We start from the raw sequence: 17,902 nt of genomic DNA on the forward strand, positions 1-17,902 counted from the left end.
CCGCCGATGGGGATCCAGGCCCAGCTGGTCGCGACCCGAGCGTGCGCGCGCGCGCGGTGGTGGTGGTGGCGGCGGCGGCGCGCGACGTGTCCGCGTACGTGCACGGCGACCCGATCGATGCGCGTCGCCGGCGACGACGATGACGATGAATTGATGATCACGTACATATACGTCTCGATCCGGCTCCACTAGCGCGACAGCTGCTCCGTCCGTCGACCGGGGACCTCGCCACCGCCCGGCAGCGGCAGTGCCATGACCGCCGCCGCCGTTCCGAGCTCCGCCTCGTACGTGTCGTCCCTTGGGCGCGATCGAAACGGAAATCTTTCCGGATGAATTGGGCGATCGATCGAGTGCGTGTCCTCTCTGTCCATCTACGTTTCTCTGGACAGCACGTTAACTGGCATGCACGTCCCTCCACGCGCCGCGTCGCTTCCATTTGCGGCCGCCGGTGGCGGTGGTCTCGCGGGAAGCTTGTTAGTGCTGCACGGCGACCAGTCGCGACCACGCTTCGGATCTGCACGTCGGCGTGGGGCTAATCATGCCCCGGTAAATGCGATGAGGACAAGCGCGCAAAAGAGGGATAGTGATCACCACATGGCCGTGACCGATTAGTTTCGAATGTTAAACCTGCTGAGACTTTTCCCCCATTTCTTGCCTACCAGAGGCTGTTTGGATTTCCGGACTAAATTTTACTTCCCGTCACATCGAATATTTGAACACCAATTAAAATTATTAAATATAGATTAACTACAAAACAAATTGCATAAATAGATGCTAATTTGCGAGACGAATTTATTAAACCTAATTAGTCCATGATTTGATAATGTTGTGCTACAGTAAACATATGCTAATGATGGATTAATTATGCTTAATAGATTCGTCTTATGAATTAGTCTCTATTTATGCAATTAGTTTTATAATATGTTCATGTTTAGTTCTCCTAATTAATATCCAAATATTCAATATGACCCGAACTAAAAATTAATCTCTGGATGCAAACAACCCCTGGAAGCAGTACATACACCAGCTGTGAGCCTACACTGCCAGCACCACCCAGCAGCAACCGTCGACAGGTTGCAAGCACTAAGCACATATACGTCATTTGCGACGGCGACGACGACATGGGCAAGAGAGCATATGGCATGCAGCTGCAGCTGGACGCCTACATGTGTATCGTATCGTGGTAGCTCCTGGATCCTTGACGGACGAGTGCCGAGTTGACGACATGCATGCCCGTGTCCTTGCATATACAGCACGGCATGATGATAGGTTCAAGTCCATGCTTGCTCCTTGAATACACAGCTAGCGTTGGATCGGAACCGGTCAACAACTTATCAACCTGGCTGGACTGAGCTAGCCAGTCAACCAGAGAGTCCTGATGAACTAGCTTACGAGCTAGCTAGCTAGCTAGTATATACTATGGACCACCGACACTATTACTGTATAAGGCTTGCATCGTTGCATTCGTTTCGAAAAGAAAGGGTTGCATTGCATTCATGCATGTATATGAGCGCCCGGGAACCAAGCTAGGAATGAAACAAGAGGGAGAAATGCCAGTAAAAAGGAGCACCACTTCATTTTCCTGCCATCCCAACGCCGACACTGTTCACTGGCCGGTTCTTCCGCTAGTGCAGCCATCTTCCCAATATATGCATCCTCTTTCTAATCCTAGTAGCACACACCCTCTCCGCCAACCCAAAATCATAGAACTCTAAGGTAACCTTACAATTAAATTCCATTCTAATAATTATAATTTAGACGCAAATTTATTAAGCCAGTATAATTATCTACGGAATATATTTGTATACTATTGTTGGTCATATGAGGAAGATACTTATATACTATATTTCTACTATGGAGAAGTGAGCCAAAAAACGTGCTATAAGTTACGGAATAGAAACATAGCTGGGTGGTGTATAGAATCAATTTCCATCTCCCATACTATAAATTTAGGATAGTCTTATATCTAAACTTTGGAAAGTAAAGTGGTAGGATGTCAAATTCTAATTTATTAAGTAAATTTCAATTCCTCCAAAATGAGAGAATCCAAACAGCCCCTAAGAGCAATTTCTCACTTCTACTCGCTATTGTTGGCAATCGAAATCTTCCAAAATTTAGGAAAATGAAGGGTCTGCTTGATCCACGGGCTAATTTAATTACTAGCTAGGTTGGACCAACTAGCTGGATAGTTACCATATCTAAGCTAGTTAGAAGAAGTTTAGCCGTATATTAGCTAGCTCTGTCTAGGTTCACCCTAACTAATTAACTATTAGCTGGCGGGACCTGAAGTCTACTAATCGTGAAAAAGTTAGCAGTAAACTCTTAAGATTGCTTTCAAAATTTAGGTGACTTACATTTGCAATGTCAAAGTGATGTATATCAAATTAAAGAGAAACCGCACGAGCAAGCCAGAAAAGATTTTCACTCTCACACCTTACAGAGAGATCACGCTGCAGCTAGGCGGAGTTGTCGTCAGTGCTTCTGCCCAAAGCGCACGTACGTGGTGCGTGCTTATGCGTAGGCCGGCATGTACATGCCTTCCGCGTTCCAGCTAGCTTAGCCTTGTAAAGTTACTAAGCATGCACATTGCACATGCACCCATATGACAGTATGCAGGCATTTCTGTCGGTTTAAAGTTAAAACGACTGTCAATATCAGCTTGCTGCACACGACAGATTGACAGTGTACATCATGGTCTGTAACTTCCTGCTGCCAGCGCCCTGGTCATGCTGTGTATGCCTGTGTATATGCGTAAAGACTTGATCCGGCAGCTAGATGTTGTTGGAGCTCTAGAGGACTTAGCTTCTTTGTATGATTGGATGGCCCATACGTGCGGTTGTGCCCTTCCATGCTTGAATAATTCAGCGGATCGCTTTCGGAATAGCGAGGCTACACCTACAAGTACTCGGACCGTATGTTGTCATAAAGAAGAAAGAAAACTATATATCATCTGTTGCAATACGTTATACTAGTATTTCTCATGAACTTGTCACATCATTTTCATCAGATGAATAATCATTTGGGGTCCAGTTCTGCATATGGCATAACCATCACCCAATCTTTTGCTGTCAAGTAATGAATTTGAATTGTTGCCCTCCCCCCTCTCTCCAACCAACAAAAAAATGTATTATATGTTGTGGAAAATCGGTATTTTTTTGCCTTAATTATGACAACAATGTGTATGTACCGGGTGCAAGGTGCTTTGATGCGCTGTCGGTATGAACAATGCCTCACTATTCTAAAGGCGGTCCACTGAATTAAGATCCAAATAGCCCTTTAGTCCAAATATTATTACGCTCCTTCCGTTCCAAAATGCACATATACGCTAGGTGCATAGTAAAAATTATGCACGTGCTCAGAAAACCTAAAAGATTAACATCGTTAGTGTGTGCCCCGAGGGGATACAGGATACTACTTATCCACAAATCCTTTCTAGGGGGTCCGATTCACGCAAGAACCAGTTCGTTACCCTTAGTTTATTAGTATTGGACACAGGAGCATCACAGAAAACGAAAACATTACAAGAATCTTGGAGAAAAAGGTACAAATACAGATTGATATAGATGGGCAGTTTTCAGTGGACCAGTGAGTTCTGGCTCCCTCAAGCTGAACTGCATGATTGGAACTTGCATTGGACAGGTAGGACGCACAGTAGGCCCGAATTAAGACGAGGTAGATGGACCTTCAATTCCGTGTTTAGCCCAAGCCATCCGGCGAACCGCTCACTCCCTGACCTCAATCTTCTTCTTTGAGACCGCTGCTTGACCTCAAATTCTTGCCATATATGCACACTCGTGCCAGTGCGTGTACTGTTGGTCATTAGGGGAGACGAGGCTCGATTGATTGATTCGATTCAGTTAAATGCTGTGCCGCGCCCGTGCACGAACGGCGAGGTTTATGCGAGTGACGTGACCACGGATTGAAGGTCGGCGTGGACCTGATGGATGATGGGGGGAGCATGTTTGGTGGCACGTATGCGTCAGGGATGGCATGTCATGTACGTGCGTGCTGCTGGTGCACCGATCGATCTAGGAGTACGTAGCTATTAATCGTAGGATGTCCGTGGAAGTTGGTCGTTGCGAAAGGACGAGAATGCCACCGAGGGTCCGTGTTAGTTGGTCGTTGCTTATTTCAGGTTATAAGCTATATGATTGTAAAATTATAAGCTAGATTATGTAATGTAGTAAGAGAACAAACAAGGTCTGAATCACATTTTGCAGATCGTACCTTTGGAGCAGATTGAAATCCTTTTGTCGACGGGAAGATGTAGAGGTGAAGATCGGAGGATTCTCCCGGGAACGGCCTGGGCAGCTGCAATACTGTTCCAGGGTCCAAGATTTCAGAGCAGTTAATCTGAGATCGGATCATCGGACAGCCCGCATGGCGATCGATCTGCACCGGACTCGAGTTGCATTCAAGATACAGGTGACGGACGAACGAACCGACCGATGGGTCGATCGATCGGGAGCTGCGTGCCAGGGCCCAGTTAACCCCACGAGGCGTGTCCCCGCGGCCCGACGTGCCGCGCCAAGGCGCCATGCCCGGCGCACGCCGCGTCCATGCGGGTAGATCCAAGTCATCATCACTGCCGCCGACTGTGCCAGCCTGCTGCTGCTCCTGCGCATCAGTTCCGCTTCAAGAAGCAGTCTTCAGACACATGCTATTATATTCCTCGATCTGATTATTGGAGGAGTCGACAGTGCCGCGCCCGATGCAACTGTCCAATCGCGTGCCTCTGTCCCGTCGCATCAGTGCATTTTTGAATCATGGACGGAGCAGGCACACTGCATGCACTGGATCATCCAAGAGAAGGCCGGCACGGAAGATTTTCCCTTTTTTTCCCCTCTCGGTTCCCCATTTGGATCGGGAGCCAGGAATGATTGGTACTCTGGCGGCGGATCATGTGGCACTGGATCACTCGGTCATGCAGTTGTGCAGTATCTGCCTGCCTGCCCCGAACTACGTGCAGCCGCCTTTTGCAGAGGAGTGGTAGCCAGGGGAAGCAGCAGCCGCCGTGCTGGCGCGGTTCGTCGTGAACGGGCCAGCCCAGGCCTTAAGCCTACCTACCTACTACTAACAACAACCGCGCGAGGGCCCGCGTCGTACGTGCCGCCGGGCCCATGTCGGTCGACGACGCGTACCCGGCAGTCCGGCGTCGGGTCGGAGTGGTACCCTCGCCGCGACAGGATTCCTTGCAGGTTTCCGTGCGTGCTTCCCTGCTGGCCGGTGACGCGGATCAGGAGGATCGATCGCCTCCCAGCTCCTACATGACGCATGCGTGACCGTGTCGTGTTCATCTCCGTGTACGTAGTTGATCATCGGCATGGAAGTAGCTAGGCGACAGTGTTAGTTGCAGACCATAAGGTAGCTTAGCGATCAGTAGCTAGCTAGCTCTCTGCCAGAAGTTAGGTGACACGTCGCGCTCCCTGCCTAGGATCATGCGTTGGGTTGGGAGGTCGCCATCCCTCAAGAACAGGAAAGATTTGATGGGAGGCACAACCTCTAGCTGCATCCGACCATAGTCGCGTCCAACCGACAAAATTCGAGGATAGGAATTAGGATAGGTAGGCAGCTCATGCGATGGTGCGTCGACCGTGGTGCTTCTGGTGGCCTTTGATCATGGCTTCAACAACGTCGTCTCAAGTCTCAACCAACAACCTGATTAAGAGACAATCAGTTGGTAGCCATCATGCATGTTTACAGTTCTCAGGTACGGCACGGTGACTGCCGTTGCTTCTCGCCCTACAGCTATACTACATGCATGTATGCAGTTCAGGTGACTGGATTGCTTAATCATATCGGGATCACTAAGGTTGAGAATCAGACACGGGCCATGAGCAGCACACGATGGATGTAATGGAGTTGACAATGACAAAACTTTTCACCGAATTAGTTGATGATCTAGGACCGAGTTAGCTGCCGGGCCGGCCGGTGCTGTACGGTCACGTCCATGGGCATGTGCAGATTCGAACACATGATGAATAACATTGTTACTTTTTGGTCTTCCTCGTCTGCGCATGATCCAATGGCAGGGAAGGAAAGAAGCAAGCTCATGCTAGCCATGAGGCATGGATCCAACGGCATGAGGGCTACTGACTCCACGACTAGGCAGCCTGTTTAACCTCTCTATACTTTTTTTGTCCATGGAAGAGGAGGCCAGACGTGTCTGTGACCACACGTTCAAGTACTCAATCTTTTTTTTATGCTATGTATGTGCCTTTATATGATACCGGCCTAGGAAGCTAGGTACCCGGCAGATCGGTAACACTGCACATCAACTAATTTGAAAAGAACATAGAAATGTAGCTGGTTTAGTGGTTCGATATATTCATATGAAATAAAATGTTTGGCGCTAGGAAGAGACCCATAGTGAGGGCACATGCCCCCACCCAAAATTTTAAAGCTAAAGTAATAAATAATTTTTCACCATGTAAAACGCCCATGGTTCGTACTCGCGTTGGTATTGATATCAAGCATGAGCTCAATCTAGACTAGCAGTCCAGCACCATGAACATGTGGGAGCTTATCGTGCAGTCCCTTGCAGCTTGGTTATGATAGGAAGGAATGAGGTCAATGCAGCTATGAAAAACACGCCAACCACGGGGTGGTGCGGTAGCGTAGAGCTTACGAGGTGATGCCCACCACAAATCCAGTCAGCACAATTGTCAGTAACACGAAGCCGCTAACATGAGGCATAATCCTTTTGATACGGGAGGCAGAATCCCCAAGCCTCCTTCAAGAGCGCATAATCCATAGTGGTAGAGCCAAACTGTTGATGCTGGCTAGAACATAGGAGGAGGGCGAGCTGGCCACTCAAATTTGAACCATGTGTTGTCAATATATTAATCTAAGCAAAAATAAGGAATCAACCATACTTGAACATATACTTGTACCAGTGAAGCAAAATTAACAAATTTGAAGCATGCTCAAAAACAGATCCATGTGCGGTTCAAACAAAATTAGATAATATGTTAGTCCAACGCCTATGCTTTGTCTAATTGTTGATATGAAGCTTAGTCTAATTCTTACTCTCAGCTTAGATATAAGCTTGTCTAATTGGGCAAAGTAGGAATTTGAAATATATGTTCTTTTGAAAAACCATACCCTTTATATGCATGGGTTGATGAGAAAAAGCTTATACATTAAATCAATTGGTGAATGAATCGAACACCTTAGATGAAAGACAAACAAACGATTTAAACTACTAAGGGTTCAAGTGCGCGGTGGTCTCAACACCAATACACCGGGTAGGTGGGGGATAACTTATACTTTGTACACCATTGCTACACACTAATTTTTTGCTATGTAAATCATCACATGAAAGATTGAACTTGCCATCCCACCTCCCCTAAAAGCTATTTGGCTCCCCCGTCATTATTCTTCATACTTGCCCCTCCCTAATTACTACCGGGTGGAAGGTTATGTGGTAACAGCTAACCAGCTGGCTAGATGTCCCTGGAAAATTTCTTGTATGTCATTGAAAATTTAACTCATCCTTTCTGTACCGTCAGAATTCAGACCATCCTTGAGTGCCATTGGAAATATAACTCCATCCTTTCTATGCCATGGCTGTCACATTACGGGCACAATGCTACTAAGTGAAGATGAAAATGACAATATTACTCCTGTAGAGATGAAGTGTACCGTTACAGTTGACAACAATACTGCCTATGAACTCAACAAGCAATACGCATCAATTTCTTCTCTCCTCTACCAACTTCCACCCAATCAAGAAATGTGAATCAGAAAAAAGAAGAAAGAAACAGAGGAATTCCCCAATTCCATCCGTCCATGCACTCCATGTATCATCCGCTTCTCATGGTGGCCGGTCAGAATGGCATGTGCCTGGTCCTGGAGTCGCACCCGCCGAGGCAGCTCTTACCGTTCTTGCACCCGCTCTGCAGCAGCAGCAGCTAGGACGGCCTCCACGCGCAGCGCCTGGGCCGGGCACCTGGCCTCGGTGGTCAGGACGCACACGGGCGCGGGCGCGGCGCCCAGCAGGACTCGCGTCGCGGCGATGGCCGCCAGGCTCGAGAGGCTGAGAGCCCCGCCGCCACGGCTCTCTTGTGCAGAGGATGCCCTTCTCGTCGTCGGGGCCGATGGGGCGGACCAGCTCCGCGCGGGACGGAGCCAGGATTTTAATATTATAAGGGGCTAATAAAAAATTAGATAAATTATCTGGAAAGCGAATATACGTGGGCGAGGACCTCGAGGGTGCTCCAGCGAAACGAGGCTCGTGGGGTACGTGAGTGAGCGACCCCAAACTAGATTTTGGTGAGGCAATGTTTGAGGGTGCACATGCAAATAGCTTGGATTAGAGATCAATTCGCGTCAGATGCTCTTCCGACCGCCGCGTCTAGGGTCTTTGACCAACAAAAGCACGTGATTAAAGCTAAATTTTTAGAAGAAAGTTGTGCCAAGTTTGAAATAATAAAAATGAATGTGCTAGAGTAATATAATTGTATCCAATTTAATTTGAAGTGTTGGACCATACTAAACTTTTCTCTCAAAATAAAATCTTAAATTACGTAGCATATTCATTTCATTCAAACTATTTATTTGTATTATTAATATTCAATCCTACTCCGTTTCACAGCTTCATTTGCAATGCAAGTGCATAATTTTAATCAACTAATATGCAAATTTCTACTACCTATTAGAGTTGGCGTGCATGCATAGGAGGGGCTATGGCCCCTGCCAGCCCCTCGCCTCCGCCATTGGCTCCGCGACCAGCGACTTGGACTCGACGACCGCGCGCGCGGCCGGCATCGCCGCACTGCGGAGCAGCGACTCCACCAGCCTAGCCGCGTCGACACGGGCCTCCAGCGTGCTCCCGCCCTGCAGCACATGCGCCAGGGACGCGTGCATGGACGGGCCCGCCGGCCGCGAGCGCCGCGGCCACGCTTGTTCTACTCCTCGACGCTGCGATCACTACGCCAAAACAGCAAATAGGAGCAAGCAATCTGAGACAAGCCTCTAAGGGCACGTCGCAGATTACAGAAAGAAAGACGCGCTAAAAATGCGGGCGCGGCGCTGCGTGGGGTGGGGGAGGGTAAGAGACAAATGCCAGACGGGCCGTGGTAGGGCAAGTCTCCGATCATTTTAAGATCTGAGATGCGCCTTACTAAGGCCCGTCTCGCATTACTTGTCAACGATTTTTATAAAGCCACAGAAATTAATGCGCGACGAGCCTTAGTAAGGCGCGTCTCTCATTACTTTCTGTGGCTTTATAAAATGATCGGAGACAAGCCCTCCCACGGCGCGTCTCGCATTCAAAGCGCCGTGGGAGGGCTTGTCTCCGATCATTTTATAAAGCCACAGAAAGTAATGAGAGACGCGCCTTACTAAGGCTCGTCGCGCATTAATTTCTGTGGCTTTATAAAAATCGTTGACAAGTAATGCGAGACGGGCCTTAGTAAGGCTCGTCTCGCATTGATCGGGGGGGGGGGGGGGTGGCGGTGGCGCGTCTGTAGCGTACAATACATATTACATGGAATCAATCCCTTGAAACCGAACGAACCGGCTTACATTACATTACATTAGTAAATCCAGCAATACATTACAATGTCTGAAATACAAATAATCTCACAATACATTACAATATCTAGCTAAATCCAGCATTACAATGTCTAGCTAAATCCAGCAATTATTATTACATCGATATTAATTATTAGATAGATATTAAATCAGGCAATGGCGCTGGCTTACGAGCGCTAGCAGCTTCGCGAGCTGAATCACCGTCCTCCCCCTTGTAAACGTTGTTGTTCCCCGAGCCACAGCAGTTTAGGGTGACTGAACAGTCGCTGCAGGGGAGGCAGCCGCCGAAGCAGCTAAACAGCTTCGACCAGCTCGGAAATTTCATCCTGGGCCAGCTCGAGTTTCGTGGGTTTCGTGAGACAATAGAAATCGATAGAGTACTACCACTAAAGCAAACAAAGAGAAGCTTCCTCCGTGGGTTTGCTGATGCAGATTCAGGCAGAATGCGACGATTCCAACAAATACATTCAACAATGGGAGGTACCCGATCCTTATGTGCGGGGGATGTTGGTGGTGAAGGGCGTTGTGGTCCCGGTGTCGCAGATCTGCGGCTGGTGGTGGAGAAGCCCGGGGATGTTGGTGGTGAAGGGAGCTGCGGTCCCCGTGCCGCAGATCTGCGGCTGGTGGTGCAGAAGCCCGTTGGAGGAGGCGCCGCAGATCTGCCGGTGGCGACCGCTGTGATCTCCGAAGCGGTGCACTCCGGGAGCGCGGCGGTCTCGGAGGATGCGCCGAGGAGGGTGATGCCGTGCGCCGCGGTCTCCGGCACGCTGGGGAGGGGGATTTTGGCGGTGGCGAGGTCCTCGGTCTCCGGGACGCTGGGGAGGGGGATTTCAGCCGTGGTCATCTCGTTCAGCAGTACATCTCGTGACTATAATTTTCTTTCGATAAATAGCCGGGACGCGTCTCGCTTTACTTTACTGAGACAAATGGGAGACGCGTCACTGGAAGGCGCGTCTCAGATCATGAGATGGGAGACGAGCTTTTGGACGGATCGTCTCAGATCATGAGGATGGGAGACGCGCAACTGTAAGGCTCGTCTCAGATCATGGGCGTCTTGCATTTGTTCCCACCTCAGACAAGACCCGCCTGGGGGTCTGGAGACGCGTCACTGGAAGGCTCGTCTCAGATCATCAGATGGGAGACGCGCCTTTGGACGGAGCGTCTCAGATCATGAGGATGGGAGACGCGCTACTGCAAGGCTCGTCTCAGATCATCAGATGGGAGACGAGCTTTTGGACGGATCGTCTCAGATCATGAGGATGGGAGACGCGCAACTGCAAGGCTCGTCTCAGATCATCTTGCATTTGTTCCCACCTCAGACAAGACCCGCCTGGGGGTCTGGAGGTCCGAACAAGCTATCCGAACTTGCAGTCTGATACTTTGGTGGTGCGGCTGGGTGGATCTGGGGAAAGTGGTGCTGGCGGATGTGCGGCTGGGTGGATCTGCCGCGGCGGGCGGTGGAGATCTCGTGGGGAGCGTCTCGCGGCGGGCGGCTGGAGCACGATCGAGCCTCTTCTTGCTGTCGTGTGTCGCGGGGGCAGTGGCAAGGTAACTCCGATATGATATCGATTCTTTTGGTTCACCATGTAATAATTAAGTTCTAAGTTCAAACTTTTATGGCTAGAATAGGGCATTATAACTTATGTTCGAAAATACACCAAGATTTTTCCATGATTGTCTTCAGACGTTAAGAGCATCTAATACTAAATAAATCCGAGATAAATCATATAGCATGAAAAGTAAAGATGAAGATCTTAAAATATTTTTACATTCTTGCATCATTGGCAATATTTGGCTCCACATATGACCTTACTGGCTATGGTTTGTCATGTAAGAGTTCGTGTCTCTAATTAATATTGCCTCTTGCTGCATGTATTATATCGTAGATGACACGTCAAGATACAGAAGCTGGGATAATAAATTTTTATTCCATCATCTAAAAAATTATAAAACACAGATTCTACATGCAGAATAATATTTCGCAGAACTACACTTCCAAGCAAGCAATAATTCCATGCTTGCTAACATATTTGAACTTAAACACTAGTTGTGCATGGCCCCAAACTATGAGAATCCTAACGTTTTGATTTCATATTCTATATAGATGTCGTATCGGCGTTGGATGTATGGTCACGCCTTTGCAAGGACTTTATGGATGGTGTTGAAGCCTTCATTAAGAACGCGAAGAAAGATATGGTGGACAATGGTATACAGTATCTCTATTGCCCATGCAAAATTGCAAAAATGAGAAGCGATATCTTCAAGAGCACGTGTTGAAATCACACTTGATCAAACGTGGATTCATGAGGATTATCGATGTTGGAATAAACACGGTGAAGAAGGACTTAATGAAGCAGAGAGTAGGGATTCCTATGTGGAGAGGGAGGTCCATAGTGTTGTCGAAGAAGAGGACGACGATGTGGATGAGGCGGATATACTAGGGTTGAGCAATGCCGACATCATGGAACAGGTAGTACTCAAACCCGGCCCCATAATAAAGCTTACAATTAGAATAATAAGGTCGTGCTAATATGACTTTTTCATGTCTGGCTTGACAGGTTGATAACATAGAGGAGATGGTTTGCAATGCTGACAGACACGGCGACGATGAGTTCAAAGGAGCCGAATTCGGAAAGTACAAGAGGATGATCGAAGACTCTAAGAAACCTTTCTATCCTGGTTGTGGATTGAAAATACTCAAGGCTATTTGCGATGGTGAAGCTTTTCCAGTTGAAAGCAATCCACGGATGGAGTGATGGCAGTTTCAAGGAGTTGTTAGCACTCCTTAAGGACATGCTTCCACAAGGCAACACCGTCCTGAGACCGTTTATGAGGCCAAACAGATTATCTGCCCGTTGGGATTGGAGTGGAAAAGATCCATGCGTGCAAGAATGATTGCATTCTCTATCGTGGCTCGAATTATCAGGACCTTGAGAAGTGCCCTGTTTGTGGACTCGATCGATTCAACCGTAGAAAAGATGGTGGTGATGATGAGGACTGCAACAGAACAAAGGGCGGACCTAAAAAGGTGTTTGGTACTTTCCAATTGTTCCACGATTGGTGCGCTGGTTTGCAAACAAAAAGGAGTCAGAATTGTTGCGATGGCACAAGGAGAAGCATAAGGTGGACGGGTTGATAAGACATCCTGCTGATGCCACACAATGGCGGAACATAGATTTGCGATATCCTAAATTTGCGGAAGATCCGAGGAATATTAGGATTGCAATGAGCACAGATGGCATGAACCCATTCATGAACAATAGCACACATAGCACCTGGCCAATTGTTCTGACGATATACAACCTTCCACCTTGGTTGTGTAACAAACGGAAGTACATTATGCTGTCGGGCTTGATACCGGGGGCCACATCAACCTGGTAATGACATCGACACTTATTTCAGTCCTTTGGTTGACGATCTGAAGTTGCTGTGGTGTGAAGGAGTGGAGGTCTGGGATGAGTACAAGCGTGAGTACTTTCAGCTTCGAGCCATTTTGTTCGCGACTATCAGTGACTCTCCAGCGGCACGGAACTTGTCCGGACAGAGCAAGAAAGTAGGTTGCGGGTGCCCACATTGTTTGAGAGAGACAGACTCTGAGTACTTGAGTGAGTCAAAAAAAAATAGTGTACATGGGACATAGACGCTACCTTGGAATGAAACACCCGTTCCGGAACATGTGTGATCACTTCAACGGTAAGGCCGAGAAGAGGCGTCCTCCTCCGCATTTCTCAGGTCATGATGTCTACGAAATGGTTAAGAATGTCCATGTTGTCCTCGGTAAGCGGAAAGGAGAGAAGAAAGACAAGAGGGGCAAGAAGGTCGTTGTTGAAGAAGATGACATGTGGAAGAAGCAGTCGATTTTCTGGGAGCTGCCGTATTGGAAGGACTTAGACATCCGTCACTCTATTGATGTGATGCACGTGGAGAAGAATGTCTGTGAGAGCCTTCTCGGCACATTGCTTAACATGGACGGAAAAACGAAAGATCACGCACATGCACGAGCTGATCTGAAGAAAATGAAAATTAGAGAAGAGTTGTGGCTCAATGATGACTCCGTTAAAGGAATGGAGCTGCCCACATCATGCATCACCCTGTCAAAGAATGAGAAGAAGGAGTTTTGCGAGTTCTTGAAAAGTGTGAAAGTTCCAACTGGCTACTCAACCAACGTCTCGAAGCTTGTATCAATGCCTGATCTAAAGCTATCTCCCGGCATAAAGTCTCATGATTACCATGTATTGCTGACGCAGATGATTGCCGTAGGAATTCGGAATATCCTACCGGTCAATGTTCGGGAGGCTATTATGAACCTGTGCTTTTTCTTTAATGCAATTGGTCAAAAGGTTCTAAGTGAAGAAGATCTTGAGTCATTGGAAAAGAAGCACTATGAAACTTTGTGCGTTCTTGAGATGTATTTTCCACCTGCCTTTTTCGATATCAGCCTTCATTTCACGGGCCATCTTATCAAGGAGATAAAGCTACTTGGTCCTGTGTTCCTTCACCAGATGTATGCGTACGAGAGATTCAACGGCATCTTGAAGTCACTAGTAAGAAATCGAGCTTTCCCCGAGGGCAGCATGGTACAAGGATATTGTACAGAGGAAGCCATTGAGTGGGCTCTAAACTACGCTGACCCGAGTAACCCGGTTGGTGTTCCCAAGTCTCGTCATGAGGGGAGGCTCACAGGCACGGGGACGATCGGGAAGAAGGCTATAATTCCAGATCGAGATTTATTTCATAGGGCTCATTTCCACGTGTTGCAACAAATGGACATTGTGTCTGAGTACTTCGATGAGCACAAGGAGCTGTTGCTTAGAGAGAATCCTGTACACAGTGAATCATGGTTAGCAAAGGAACACATGAACAAATTCTGTGGTTGGCTCCGGAATCGAATTTCACGATCAAATACTCCTATAAGTGAACAACTCAAAATTTTGGCTCTTGGTCCTATATTCACCGTTATGACATACCAAGGGTATGACATAAATGGATACACGTTCTACACCGAACGACAAGATAAGAAAAGCATGTATCAGAATAGTGGTGTACGTGTTGATGCTTACGATGTTAACGGAGAGGACAAAACAGCGTACTATGGTCAAATACAAGAGATATGGGAGCTTGACTTTCACGGTTTTAAAATTGCTCTTTTCCGTTGCAATTGGGTTGATGCAAATAGAGGTGTACAAAAAGACAAGTACGGGTTCGTTAGTGTCGATCTTAGCCGTCACGGATACAAGACGGACCCTTTCGTCCTCGCACAACATGTGGCTCAAGTGTTCTATGTTTCCGACACCACAAACAAAAGACTCAAGGTGGTTATACCTGGAAAACGGCGAATCGTCGGTGTTGAGAATGCGGTCGACGAGGAAGAGTTCGATCAGTTTGATGAGATACCTCCTTTCGCCACCTCAATGATCAAGCCAAGAATACCATCGGCCAACGAAACTCCCTACTTGCGCAACGACCATAAAGAAAAAGTCAAGAATTTCAAAAAACCAAGGGAACAACGGAAAGTAGCAAAATGATTGGGCACACAATGTATATTAATTGTTCCTTTGTCAAGTATGGGAATTGTGTGACTGTAATTGTTCCTTTGTGAAATATGGTAAAAGTGTGACTTTAATTGTGCCTTTGTGAGATATGATAATGTGTGAATATTTGTGAAGTACGAATTCATATTTGTGAGATATCAATATGTGTGAATTTTCTGTTTCAGAACTGAATGGTTGTGACTTTAATTGTTCTGGACATTCAGTTCTGGAACTAAACAAGAAAGGCGAGACGCGCGTTACCTACGGCGCGTCGCTCATATACCTACTCCGGGAGGAACCCAGGGACCCTGGGGCACTTGTGCCTAAAGAGAGAAAAGAAAAAAAGAGTTACACCTCGGGGGCCTCAAATGCGAGACGCGCGCTACCTACGGCTCGTCGCGCATATCATCATGCGCGACGCGCCGTAGATAACGCGTGTCGCGCATAAGCCCACGAACAGATTGAACGGGTGAGCCCTCGGGGCCCAGTCCCACACCAATGCGCGACGTGCCGTGGGTACCGCGCGTCGCGCATTTCCCGGTATCTGCAATTATTTTTCCGGCTCTATAAGGGGGTCCGGGCGGAAAACACTTGTGCCTCAGAGAGGCAACAAAAAAAAGTTACACCCCGGTTGGGGGTCCAGGGCCACCGGGCTCAACCCGCAGGGTACCACGAACAGATTGAACGGGTTCGACCCGCAAGGGAGCCCCTCGGGCCCCAGACCCACACCGCCAGCATGGGCAAAGAGAGGAAACTGTGGCTCAAAGGTACTTGTATTGTAAATTCGAAACGGCGAAGACCGCCCAAGCTTATAAGCTGGACGCACTCGCCTTGCGTTGGCGAGGTGGGACAAAATCCCCTCCCAACGCGCGCCTGAACAGCAACCATCTCGGGGGCCTCAAATGCGAGACGCGCGCTACCTACGGCTCGTCGCGCATATCATCATGCGCGACGCGCCGTAGATAACGCGTGTCGCGCATAAGCCCACGAACAGATTGAACGGGTGAGCCCTCGGGGCCCAGTCCCACACCAATGCGCGACGTGCCGTGGGTACGCGCGTCGCGCATTCCCCGGTTAGAACGCGACCCTCGGCCTTCTGGGACTTAGGTCAAATTTTCAAATCAGATACAACCGTTCTCTGCTCCCCGCCGCCGCGCCGTCGTCTCGCGCCGCCCGTCGTCGTTGAGCCAGACCGTCACTCCCTCGCGGCCGTCGTCCCCGGCCCCGCAGCGCCGCTCCGCGCTATCGGCGCCCCCGGGCCCGAGCTCCCGTCCCCGCGAGTGCCGCCGCCGTCGAGCCTTCCCCGAGCCGTCGCGCCGTCGTGCCCGGCCCGCGGCGCCGCCCCAAGCCACCGTAGCGTCGTCCACTGCCGCCGTAGGTGAGCTTTCCCCCTTTCTAATTAGTCACTGTTCATACCCTACATATGGATGTACCAGGGCAAGAAACATCTTCCATGGACACACATAGGGCCTGTTTGGATGAATGGGAAAGAGAAAGAGAAAGTGCAAAACTTTTGCTCTTTTGCACTTTTTTTGCACTTTTAGATCCAAACACCCCAAAGTGCAAAAGGGCAAATGCTACCGTAATTTTGCTAATTATGGATTAATTAGACTTAATAGATTCATCTCGTCATTTAGTCCTCATCTATGTAATTAGTTTTTTAATTAAACTATATTTAATACTTCTAATTAGCGTCCAAACATCTGATGTGACAGGAGCAAAAAATTTTACCATTTGCCCTTTTGCCATTTGGGGTGGATCCAAACACCCCCATAGTATGTTTTGCTACACAGAATTGAAATCAAATTATCAAGAGCAAAAAGAGACCAACCTAGCCAAATAAAAAAAAGAGCGGTTAATGACCAAAGATTGAGTCATATATTTCAAAAAATGGAGATTACTTTGCGAGAATATGTATCACTAAAGCATTAAGCATGTCTAGGCCTAGGTATGGGATTCATGCGGTTACTCTATGGTTGTATCTGATTCGGAGCGTTTACTCTATGGTTGTATCTGTTTTTTTTTTCTTTCTCATGTAGCACGATGTCCAGTGGTCCGGACAGTGTGCAGCAAGCTGCAGGCGATGAGGACAGTGTGCAGCAACCTACAGATGACAGAGCATCATCAGGACGGCCGGCACGGTCACAGTCAGGAGCTAGCACATCTGGTGCTGGCAGAAAGAAAAGGTCACAGACAAAGTGGCCATCAGATGTGAAAAGTTGTGGCCGGCTCAATTCTGAGGCAGCACCCGAAGAATCGTCAGTCTTGGTGAGATTAGCACGGGTTTGTGGCCTCACTGCCCGGCAAAGGGTGCCACTCACCTTGGAACATTTCGATGACTTGTCTTGGGACGACAAAAAGAGAATCTTCGAAAACAATATTCAACCCTATGTTGAATATCCGATAGAGTTGCACGATAAGGCTACGAAGCATGCTATGAAGATCATCTCTAAAGCCTGGAGGAGCTACAAGAACAAGTAAAGTGTTGTCACTTACTATTGTCATTTACTAACATTTTTTCATTATCTACTGTCACTTATGCAGATTTATTGTTTTGTCGTGCAGGCTTTTAAAGTGTTGGAAGAAGAAAGAGAACCCTTTTGACAAGTATGCGGACTTGACCAAAGAAGCCTGGGACGAGCTTGTTGAAAAGTGGAATACTCCCGAGTTCCAACAGTCAAGTGAGTATTTTCGGGGTCTCCGAGCGCGGAACGAGCTTGACCACCACCTTGGCTCAGCGGGATATGCTGGAAAGCAACGCAAGTGGGAGCAGGAGGATGAGATGCTGGCAGCGAGGGGCATTGAGAATCCCTATGAATCGTTTGAGGGACGGC

Source organism: Panicum hallii, chromosome 2 (assembly GCF_002211085.1).
Source record: "Panicum hallii strain FIL2 chromosome 2, PHallii_v3.1, whole genome shotgun sequence".
Classification (NCBI taxonomy): domain Eukaryota; kingdom Viridiplantae; phylum Streptophyta; class Magnoliopsida; order Poales; family Poaceae; genus Panicum; species Panicum hallii.